Source organism: Cynara cardunculus (assembly GCF_001531365.2).
Source record: "Cynara cardunculus var. scolymus isolate 2C chromosome LG 13, CcrdV1, whole genome shotgun sequence".
Taxonomy (NCBI): Eukaryota; Viridiplantae; Streptophyta; class Magnoliopsida; order Asterales; family Asteraceae; genus Cynara; species Cynara cardunculus.
Genome location: NC_037540.1, coordinates 29,667,055 through 29,678,496, shown reverse-complemented (window position 1 = coordinate 29,678,496; position 11,442 = coordinate 29,667,055).

The window sequence follows — 11,442 nt, the reverse complement described above, 5'->3', positions numbered from 1 at the left end:
TATGTTTTAAATTGTATGGTTGTGTTGTTTATACACTATTGCTATGAGACTCTACCTGCCATACCTCGCATTTCTGCTTTAGCGGGGTGTGACATTTGATTTTGGGGTGTCCATGATGGTGTGAAAGAGATTGTCAAACACATTCTTTTCAGTGTGCTTTACATCTAGGTTGTACCTGATCAACAAAGTGTGCCAATATGGCAGCTTCCAGAAAATGCTCTTCTTTACCCAATTAGAGGTTATCCCAAAACCCATAGGCTTCCTATATTTTCTTGATTCGCGTGGGACTCCTTCATAGACCGTAGGAAGGTTTCAAACTTGTACCCATATTTTCTCCCTAGTTAGCAGAGGGAGTGGATCAACTCTTTCAATATGTTCAACATAAAATTGGTTCCTATCACACCTGAACAAGTGTCTCATTGGCAGAAACTTGTGGTGACAGTCAAACCAATACGACTTCCCTCCGCTTCGCAACTGGAACACACATGCATTAACCACAAAATATGGGCAAGCTAACTTGCCATGCGTGCTCCAACAAGACAGCATGACATAGGCACGGAAGTCACTAACCGTCTACAATAGTATGACCCTCATTGTGAAATTCGTTTGTCATTAAGCATCATAGGTAACGACATCGTCAAAGAATAACGTCTTCAACTCGTTAATCAAGGGCCAAAGAAACACATTCAAGTTCTGTCCAGGGCTCTTCTTGCCAGGAATCAACAAAGATAGGGGCATGTTCCAGTCTTTGATGCACATCCAAGGTGGTAGATTGTAGTTTGTAAGAAAAAATGGCGATAATGAACGAATTTGAGTTCGAGTTATTAGGGTTGAAACCATCTGTATATAAGCCTAAATGATCATTCCCAATCTCTTTAGCAAAATCAGGATGTGTCCTGTCAAAATATTTCCAAGCCTTCCCTCCCACTCAGATGGACCATCTTTCCCGTCTTCGTTTGATGATCATGGTGCCAAGTCATCTCCTTTGCTATTTTCTTACATAAAGACCACTGTTGTAATTTTGGTGTAACCGACAAATACATCAAAACCAAATTAGGCACCTTATTATTTCGGTCGATTGTCTTGTAACGAGACTCCCACGTACTCGGCAACTGTTATCATCAGCATACTCCTTATAGAATAGCATGCAATGGTTTTTGCATGCATGGATCCTTTCTTTCGGAAGAATAAGTTGCTTCAACATCTTCTTTGTCTCGTAAAAGCTACCAACTAGTTGTTCACCATTAGGTAGTATTTCTTTTACCATAGACATGTTACGATTATAGGTTGTCTCTCACTACAACAAAATTAATTTTATAGGACACTCCCAATCTCTAAGTGTCCTAATAGACCGCTTTATAGAACTTAATTTATAGGATCAAAATATAAAGTGTCCTATCTAAAGGCGTTGTAATAAGTTTATATGACGCTTTTGGGCGTCTTAACAAGTATTTGAAAACAATTTTAATATAAAGTGTCACATTAACAACTTTATAGGACACTTTTGAGAAATTGTCCTATAAACTCAATTTTTTATAGAAAACTTGTTTTTATATGACAATTTTCAAATAATGTCCTATAAAGTTGATAATGGGACACTTTATATTAAAAGTGTCCTAAAAAAACTTTTTACAACATCAAAAAATGTCATATAATGTTGATCCTCTCTCTCAGTGATTTGATGATAATCCCTTTTCACTTATACGTTGTATTTATGTTTCTGTCTTTTCAGTTCCAGCGACCTTCATTGAGTATGTTCAATGATCGCTGAAGAACTTGCATTGTAAATCTATCAGAGACAGCAATACTTCAAGAAGACAACACTCTCACCAAAGAACCTTCAGCAGACGTCGAAGACTGAAACTGAAAATTAGATACTGGCAAGTACGTGATCTGAAGCGGTACTAAGTGATTACAAGCCCGTCTACATATGTGTGAAGACTGCTCAAGCTTCAGTGAATGATGAAGAGACCTTCAGGTCAATCCAACATTCAGCGATCAAAGGAAGCTTGTTTAGCACGATTGTTGTTGTCTTGTCCTTATACACACAAAGGACAAAACCCATACCCTTATGAAAGTTGTTACGGTACGGAGCCAACCAATCGACTCTATTGTCCACCAACTTTAGGTAAGGATGTCTGCTCATGAATAGTGCTTTTTGTACTATTCACTATAGCAAAGGACAAGCCTTCCTCTTAAGGCTGGACAGACACTCTAACCCAACCATATTGCATTCAATGTTCATTTAATGCATTGGGTATAAATAGAAGTGTTTCTTCTCCATGCAGAGTGCGCGCAACTCGTTCTCTAACCCTAATTCTTACTTTAAACATTTTCTAGCTTAAGTAAATGATCTTCTCTTCAGCATTTCTTTTCTTGTATTTGCTAAGACTTAGTGTGTAACTAAAGATTGTTTAGATAGGTTTTTATCACCTTATCTTTCCGCAAACAATCTTGTAAAATCTGTATTGATCTTCTTTATCAATATATATTTTAAATTTGAAAATATTGTGTTTGTATTCATCCCCCCCTTCTACAAACTGTTTTACTATTTTTGTAGACATTCAAGGGACCAACAAGTGGTATCAGAGCAGTGTTTTCTTTCTTTCTTTGTGTTTAGCTGTTTTCAGTATTATTTTATCTCCTTTCTTAGATAACTTTACCGCTTACAAATGGCTTTACAAACACACACACACACAAGATATTGGCTCTCTTGCCAAACCTCCCCGGTTTATCCGTGACAACTTTAGTCTCTGGAAAACCAGATATCCTTCTTTCTGGAAGGTGTGGATCCTGAAATTCCATATTATATAGAAAATGGACCATATATTCCATTTGCTATTGCTTCGGCTGTTCCAGCAACAGCTATGACTTCCACGAATCCTGAACGGAAGATTTCAAAGCTTCCACATCAATGGAGCGATGAGGACAAGAAGAAAATAGCTATAGACACGCATGCTCAGTCTATAATAGCTATGTCTCTTCCTGATGAGATTTATCATTCAGTGATGAAACTCAAAACTTCTAAATCCATGTGGGACACACTTTGTGTCCAGTATGAAGGAACCACTCAGGTTCAAGACACCAAAAAGATCAATCTAGTAAAACAGTATGAAATCTTTCTCTGTGGAAATTCTGAGACACTGTCTGAAGTACATCAGAGATTTAACTGCCTTCTTATTAATCTTAGGGTTGTTGGCAGGGAATATTTTAATTCTGAAACTTTAACCAAGTTTCTAGAATGCCTTCCTGAGTCTTGGGACACCTTTTTCATGTGTCTCAAGATGTCAAATGGCATGTCCATTCTTTCTCTTTCTAATTTATACGGGATTCTGCTTAACCATGAGCAATCTCATCAACTGAAAAGGAATATTGTAAAAGAATCCAGGGAAATGAAAAGCTCTCCTCTGGCTTTGATCTCTGAATCGTCTTCAGTTGAAACTTTTTCTACTCCATTTGTTTCTTCTCTTCCTCCCGTTGTTATCACGGAAATAGATTCTTCTATCTCTAAGGACATTCCAAAATATGATTTAATAGATTTTGATGACTCCCTGGCACTCCTAACTAAGTCATTTAGGAGGTTCGCCAGTAAGAGCAACTTCCGCAGATCTCTCCAGCTGTCCCTCAGAGAAAAGCCAAAGTCTGAAAGAATAAACAAGACTTCAGCTGACTGCTACAACTGTCACCAGCCCGGACACTTTGCAGGTAAATGCAGATCAAAGAAGACTGCGACGCCATCTTCTAAAGCTTCTTCCTCCTTCAGGACAAAAGATGAGAAATACTCAAAACTGAAGGAGAAGTACAAGAAGATGAAGAATAACCAGCGAAAGGCTAAAGACCTTATAGCTGAAGAGCATGAATAGGCTGAGTCATCCGATGAATCATCTTCGGATGAGGATAAAGCTTATGTCTGCTTGATGGCCATAGATGCAGATGAAGGATCTTCAGAAGCATCTACTTCCTCTGAGCCATCTTCTTCTTCTACTCAGGTATGTTTCCTGAATGAACCTTTTTCTTCTTCAAGTCTTTCTGCATTGGATACGCTGACAGTTGACCTTTACAATGCTCTCAATGGCAAATCGAAAGTTGAAATGCTTAACGTTGATCTTCAAGAGCAATTGAAGATTTGTCTTTCTAAGATCAAAGAACTGACCTCTGTTGAGGAAAATCTTAAAGATCAGGTTATTCTGAACCAAGCCATCACTGTTGAACGTGAGAAGGCTATCGCTGAGAGTGAGCGAGCCATCGCTAAACTCAAGGCCGAAAAAGCTACCATTGAAGGGTGGTGCAAAACTTCCATCAAGGCCTCTGAGATCATTAACGCTCAGATCCCCGCCAAGATAAAGACTGGTCTAGGATTCTCCTATTATCAGGAAGAATGTGTTAAAGACAGTTCCATGCTCAAGCTTGGTACCTTTGTCTCTTTTATTCCCAATACCTCTTCCTCTCAGTCCTCCTCTTTTACTGAGAGTCATCTTGAAGGAACTCCTTCGAGTTCTGGGTGCAAAGACAAAGATAAATCCATTGTCACAGCATCCCTTACTAAGAATTCTAACAAGTCTAATAGATCTAGGTCTATTCCTTCAGCTTGTAAAGCTTCTTCTTCCTCAGGGACTAGGAAATCTAAATCCTATCAGAAATCCAAGTCACAGCTCAAGGTGAATATTTCACCTAAGGAATCCAATTCCTCAAAGGTTCCTCCTAGAACCAATGAGAAGGGAATTCTTGGAGCTGGTCCCATTTCTAGTCTGCTACTTCCTGGTCCTAAAGCTACTCCTAGCCTTAGAAAGTGTAAACACTATGGTGAGAAAACACATATTACCAGCAAGTGTCCTTCTGTCGCCAAAGCTGGTTCACCAGCTAAGAGCAAGAAAGTAGCCAAAGCTGAGAAATCAACCAAGGCAAAATCATCCACAAAGGCTGCACTAGCAACCAAGGTGAAGAAAACCGTTGAAGCCTCTTCTTCAAGCACAGCGAAGACAACTCCAGCTGAAAAATCTTCAGCATCAAACGATGTAGTTCCTACCACTGAAGCGTCTTTAGGATCAGTGAATACTTTCACTGAAACTACCTTGGTAGTGTCAGAGGTTGTTTCTCTTCCCACTCAAACCTCCTCAGGTTTGGTGATGCCATCTTCTGATGCCGGTTCTTCAGCATCAGACGGTGAAGCCTCTAACAAAGCTGGACCCCAATTGCTGGGTACCAATAGCATTCTTATTTTGTTTCCTTGTACAGGATGTCAAAGGCATATGGTATCTGGACAGCGGTTGTTCAAGATATATGACTGGAGACAAATATCTTCTAACTCACTTCAAGGAAGAAAGAGGACCTTCTGTAACCTTCGATGGAAATGGAAAAGGTTTTGGTTTATTAACCAATGGTTCAACAACTTTCAAAAGCGTTGCATATGTTGAAGGACTGAAGCACAATCTTCTTAGCATCAGCCAATTGTGTGATAAAGATTATACAGTTAAATTCTCAAAGAATTCATGTCATGTTCTTGACAAAGATGATAAGGTTGCTCTAACCGGTTCTCGTCTAGAGAATGTATATATCATCAACATAAATTCTTCCCTCACCGAGAATAGCTGCTTCTTCTCCAAAGCCTCATCAGATATTAACTGGTTATGGCACAAACGGCTATCTCATTTCAACTTCAAGACACACAGTGAGCTGTCAAGAACTGATCTTGTCACTGGTCTTCCTCAACACTCATTTGCAAAGGAAATCTATTTGCTCAGCTTGTAAAGAAGGAAAACACACAAGAGCTAGCTTCAAGTCGAAGAAAATCTCTTCAGTGATAGGGCCTTTTTCGCTATTGCATATGGATCTCTTTGGTCCAGTCAACGTGCAATCCCTAGCTGGAAAGAAGTTCACACTTGTCTTTGTTGATGAGTATGCCAGGTACACTTGGGTATTCTTTCTCAGATCCAAGGATGAAGCACCTGAAGAAAATCATTTCGTTCATCAAAAAGAAAGAAGTATTAAACAATGTAAAGTACGATCTACCAGAAGTGACCATGGTACTGAATTCAAAAACAGTACTATGGATAACTTCTTTGAGTACAAGGGAATCTCTCACAACTTTTCTCGGTGACAACTCTTCAACAGGCTGCTCGATCAATGCTTAGCGAATCCCATCTCCCTACTCAATTATGGGCTGAAGTTGTCAACACCGCTTGTTTCACACAAAACTGGTCGCTGATCGTGAAAGGATTCAAGAAGACATCCTATGAACTCTTCCATGGACGAAAGCCTTCCATAAACATTCTTCATATATTTGGTTGTACTAGTTACATTCTCAACAACTGCGACCAATTTGGAAAGTTCGATCCCAAAGCTGATGAAGGAATATTTATTAAATATTGTTCTGTATCCAAAGCCTTTAGAGTTTTCAACAAACGAAGACAAACAATAGAGGAATCTATTCATGTCACCTATGATGAATCTCAATAAACTAATTCAAAACCCATCTCAAATGATGCAAATGAATTAGAAAACTGGATGTTCTCTCACTATGGACAACCTGAAGCTTCTTACAGTGCTCCTCTTAACACTGAATCTCTCGAAGCTGAAGATGATCCACTCATCATTCCAGTTACAGGTAGTCACTCCACCACATCTTCTTCAGAGATCGGTGCAGTGCCTATTAGCTGTGTTCCTCCTTCTACTTCAAACACATATCCATTAGTGAATGAAATGCCTTCAGTTTCTGAACCTGTTTCAGTTGCTGAATCTGAGGCTCCTTTACCAATAATCCCTATTGCTGAAGAAACTACTGCTGAAGTCTCATATTCCATACATGAACTTGCATATTTAGATGAAGCTCCTCTACCGGCTCAGCGATGGACTAAAAGCCATCCAATTCATCAAATTCTTGGTGATCCAGATGCAGGTATCAAGACACATCGTGGTCTAGGTAATATCTTTCTCTTTGTCAACTTTCTTTCTTTAGTTGAACCCAAGAAAATAAATGATGCTATCTCTAACCCAAGTTGGGTTCTTGCTATACAAGAAAAGCTCATTGAGTTTGATAGGAACAAAGTCTGGTACCTTGTCCCACGTCCATCTGACAAATCAGTGATAGGCACCAAATGGGTCTATCGCAACAAGTTGGATGAAGATGGTGTGGTAACCCGCAATAAGGCTCGGCTTGTTGCTCAGGGTTATAGAAAAGAAGAAGGAATCGACTATGACGAAACCTTCGTACCGGTGGCGAGACTCAAAGCAATTCGACTCTTTGTAGCCTTTGCTACCCATAGAAACTTCAAGGTCTTTCAGATGGATTTAAAGAGCGCTTTCCTTAATGGAAAACTTCAAGAGGAAGTTTATGTTGAACAATCTCCAGGGTTTCTTCACCCTAAGTATCCAAACTATGTCTAAAGGTTGGATAAAGCTCTTTACGGGTTAAAACAGGCTCCTTGTGCCTGGTATGATACCCTTTCTTCTTTTCTCATCTCTGAGAAATTCTCTCATGGAAAGATTGACTAGACCTTATTTCTTAGGAAAGTTAAAGGTCACATCATTCTCGTCCAAATTTATGTCGATGATATTATTTTTGTTTCCACTAATCCCTCTTTATGTTTTCGTTTTGCTGAACGCATGAAGAAAGAATATCATATGAGCATCATGGGAGAGCTAGTCTCCAGATCAAACAAACTGATAAAGGTATCTTTATCAACAAAGTAAGTATGTTTGAGACATGCTGAAGAAGTTTGATCTATCCAACAGTTCATCTAGGAAGACCTTAATGGCTCCTCCACTCATCATAACAAGGATCCAAATGGAAAGCCTGTAAATGTTACTGTTTACAGAGGAATGATCGGCTCCCTGCTGTATCTCATAGCTAGCCGACCTGATATCATGTAATCCACATTCTTATGTGCAAGATATTAAGCTGAACCTAAGAAATCCCATCTGATCGCCTTAAAATGCATATTCAGATATCTTAAGAGAACTCCTAATATGGGTCTCTGGTATCCCAAAGGTTCAGGTTTTGATCTTATTGGTTATTTGGATAGTGATTTTGCAGGTTGCAAAATTGACAGGTGTTGGTCCCGTAAGGGTCTACAAGAATAGAAACAGTTTGTAGAAGGGGGGATAAATACATACACAGTATTTTCAAATTTAAAATATATATTGATAGAGAAGATCAATAAAGATTTTACAAGACTGTTTGCGGAAAACCTATCTAAACAATCTTTGGTTACACACAGAGCTTTAGCAAATACAAGAAAAGACAATGTTAAAAGATAGATCTTTTACTTAAGCTAGAAGATGCTTGAAGTAAGAATAAGGTTAGAGAGAGATGCGCGCTCTCTTCAAGAAGAAGAAACACTTCTATTTATACCCAGTGCGTTAAATAATCATTTAATGCAATATGGTAGGTTTAGAGTGCGTGTCAAACCTTAAAGGGAAGGTTTGTCCTTTGCTACAGTAAATACTACAAAAGCACTATTTCTGAGCAGACATCCTTGCCTAAAGTTGGTGGAGAAAGAGTCGACTAATCGGCTCCATACCGTACTAACTTTTGTAAGGGTATGGGTTTATCCTTTGTGTGCATAAGAACAAGACAACAATAATCGTGCTAAGCAAGCTTCCTTTGATCGCTGAATCTGGAATGACCTGGAGGTCTCATCATCATTCGCTGAAGCTAGAGAAGTCTTCACACATGTATAGACAGGCTTGTAATCACTGAATACTGCTTTAGATCACGTACTCGCCAGTCTCTAATCTTCAGTTTCAGTCTTCGACGTTTGCTGAAGGTTCTTTGGTGTGAGTGTTGTCTTCTTGAAGTATTGCTGTCTCTGATGAATTTACAATGCAAGTTCTTCAGCGATCACTGAACATACTCAGTGATGATCGCTGGAACTGAAAATATAGAAACACAAATACAATGTGAAAGAGAAAAGGGATTATCATCAAGTCACTGAGAGAGGATCAACAATCTCCCCCTATTTGATGATAACAAGATAACATAAAGAAGGTTATCTTATCAAATAATAGTAAGGAAAAGTTACATATAAAGTACATGTCCCTTTTTACTATTTTGGAATCTTTTTCAGTTTGGTCAGTCTCAGCTTGAGTAGTTTTCTTAAGTTATATCTAAGAAAATTACAAGTACGGAAACTGAAACTGAAAGCTTATTCACTGACTTATAGATTGTCAGTGAATGGAAAAAGTAACATTGGGATTAGAGAGCTTTAGTTTCTTCTTCCCACCTTTCTTCAGAGTTGGCCGGTCAGGGACCTTGACATACCTGGACATCCTTTTGATGAGCTCGTTGATGGTGTCCTCGATAAGTGTCTTGTGTCTCGACTTGGATTGCTGAATGGCATGTTTGATCTCCATCCATTCGCTGTATCCATAGCGGCCAAGGTAGGAAGGGTACTCAGTAACGGCATCAAGATTGTCCCTGGTGATGAGCATTGACACTAGTGTTTCACCATCTTTAGATCATCCGCTGATGCTGACGCTGATGATTGGGTGGGGATTGAGTCTCTTTTTCAGCTTTGCTTCGCTTCATTTCTTATCCTTGTCCTCTAGCTTCTGCTTCTTCTTGCGTTCAGCTTCTGCCATTGAAAGAAGTTTAGCTTGGGCTTGGACAGGATTCACCGTTCTCTTAGACTTTTTCTTGGGAAGGACTTTAGCAGCTAGTAACTTGGCCAGCCTTAGGCTATCTTCAGGCTGCTTCTTTTGAAGCTCTAGCTCGTCTTCAGCCCTTAATGCCTCGAGTCTTTCAGCTTCAGAWAGGAAGTCAAACTCACCACCACTAGAGGTACGAAGAGGAATTTTTACTCTAGTCTGGTCGAGCCACTCCTTAAGCTGAGACATCTGCTGGTCTGTTGGAGTAAAAGAGCTGCTGCTGGTCTGTTGGAGTAAAAGAGCTGGGTTGATCAGATACCCACTCCAGTCGACCGCAGGTTGTTTAAGGGATATGAAGTTGATACTCTGAAGTGATCACTACCTGAGAGGTAGAGTCTTCAAATAAGGTTTGTTGAGGGCTTGAGAAAAGTACCTTCAAATTACTTTCTTCAGCGACCGCCTTGCCTTTCGACTTGGGGTCCTTGTGCCCTGATGGAGTCGATTCGCCTTGCCTTTGCTCCCCCTGGATGCAGAGTCCCCGAGGGCAACACCTTTGGTGACAGTTTATGGCTTCTAGAACTTGATGGTAAAGTCATCTTCATCATCATCGTCGTTGTCACCATCTAGATCATCTTCGGTGTCTGGAATGACAGGTTCATCATCGTCTTCATCATCATCTTCTTCATCCTCATCAACATCATCATCACCAGTAGCAGTGACGGTATGGACATCATCCCAAGGGATGGCTTCTACAACCTCAGCTTGGGCAGCTTCGGTGGTAGGGATTACAGGAGCAGCAACTGCTTCAGCTTCGAGAGCCTCGGCTTCTACTGCAACTGAAGCTGATACTGGGCCAACAGCCTGAGAAGCTGTAGGAGCAGCATCTGATGATCCACCAACGTTGGATCTCATCTCCCCCTCTCTAGCTAAGACTCGAGAGAATTGGCCAGAGAGTTCGTCGAAGCGCTGACGCTAGAGAACCATGGAATCCTCCAGCTTTTGCAAAGCATTAGCTAGAGTTGTCGTTGCCTCACGCATTTCATGGAGCTGGGAACGATCATCGGCAGAGAAGGAAGGAGCAATCACTGGAGCTGGTTGACGGACAACATCCAGGATTGGTTGAAGAAGACCAAGCTGCTGATCAGCTATCGCCTGAGCATCGTCAGCCCTGTTGTGAAGAACAGCAATGGCATCGTTGTTGGCTTGAACAGCTTCTTGGAGAGTCTGGAGCTGACTCTGAACTTCTTGAACATCCGCCTGGAGGGCAAGGAAGTTCGCATCAAGATCGCCTTGGCGGGCCATCTCTTAGTGAACTTCGTTGACCCTGGAGAGGACGGTATCAACGGCTGGAAGGAGAAGTTTGATATCCGATGACATATCATAGTCATCATCAATGTCTTCATCTCCTCCATCATCTTTCTCTCTTTCTCCCTCTTCCACCTCTTGAGCATCAGGCTGATGCATCAAAGAAGGACCTGCAAAAGAAGAAGTGTGAGCGAAAGGCTCAAGGTTAGAAAAATGAAGGGGTAGGAAGATGGAATACCTGAGGGGCCTTCAGTGACATCAAAAGGAGTGTCATTGGTGGGAGCAAAGATGTCCTCGAGAGGATGAACATCCGTATGCTGAGGAGCATCGAGAGGAGCAGCCTCAGGTCCAGTGGTGCGTGTCTCAGTATCCGAAAAGACAGTCGCTGATACATCATCGACATGTGTAAAGACCAAGGAGGGAGGAGAAGAGAAAATGGTTGAGAAAAGACGTGGGTGTTCAGCGGTGGCGGCGCTGATATCTACACTTTCAGTGATTTAGGTCATTGAAGTGATTGGTGAATGTTCCACTGATACGACAGTGATGGGAGAA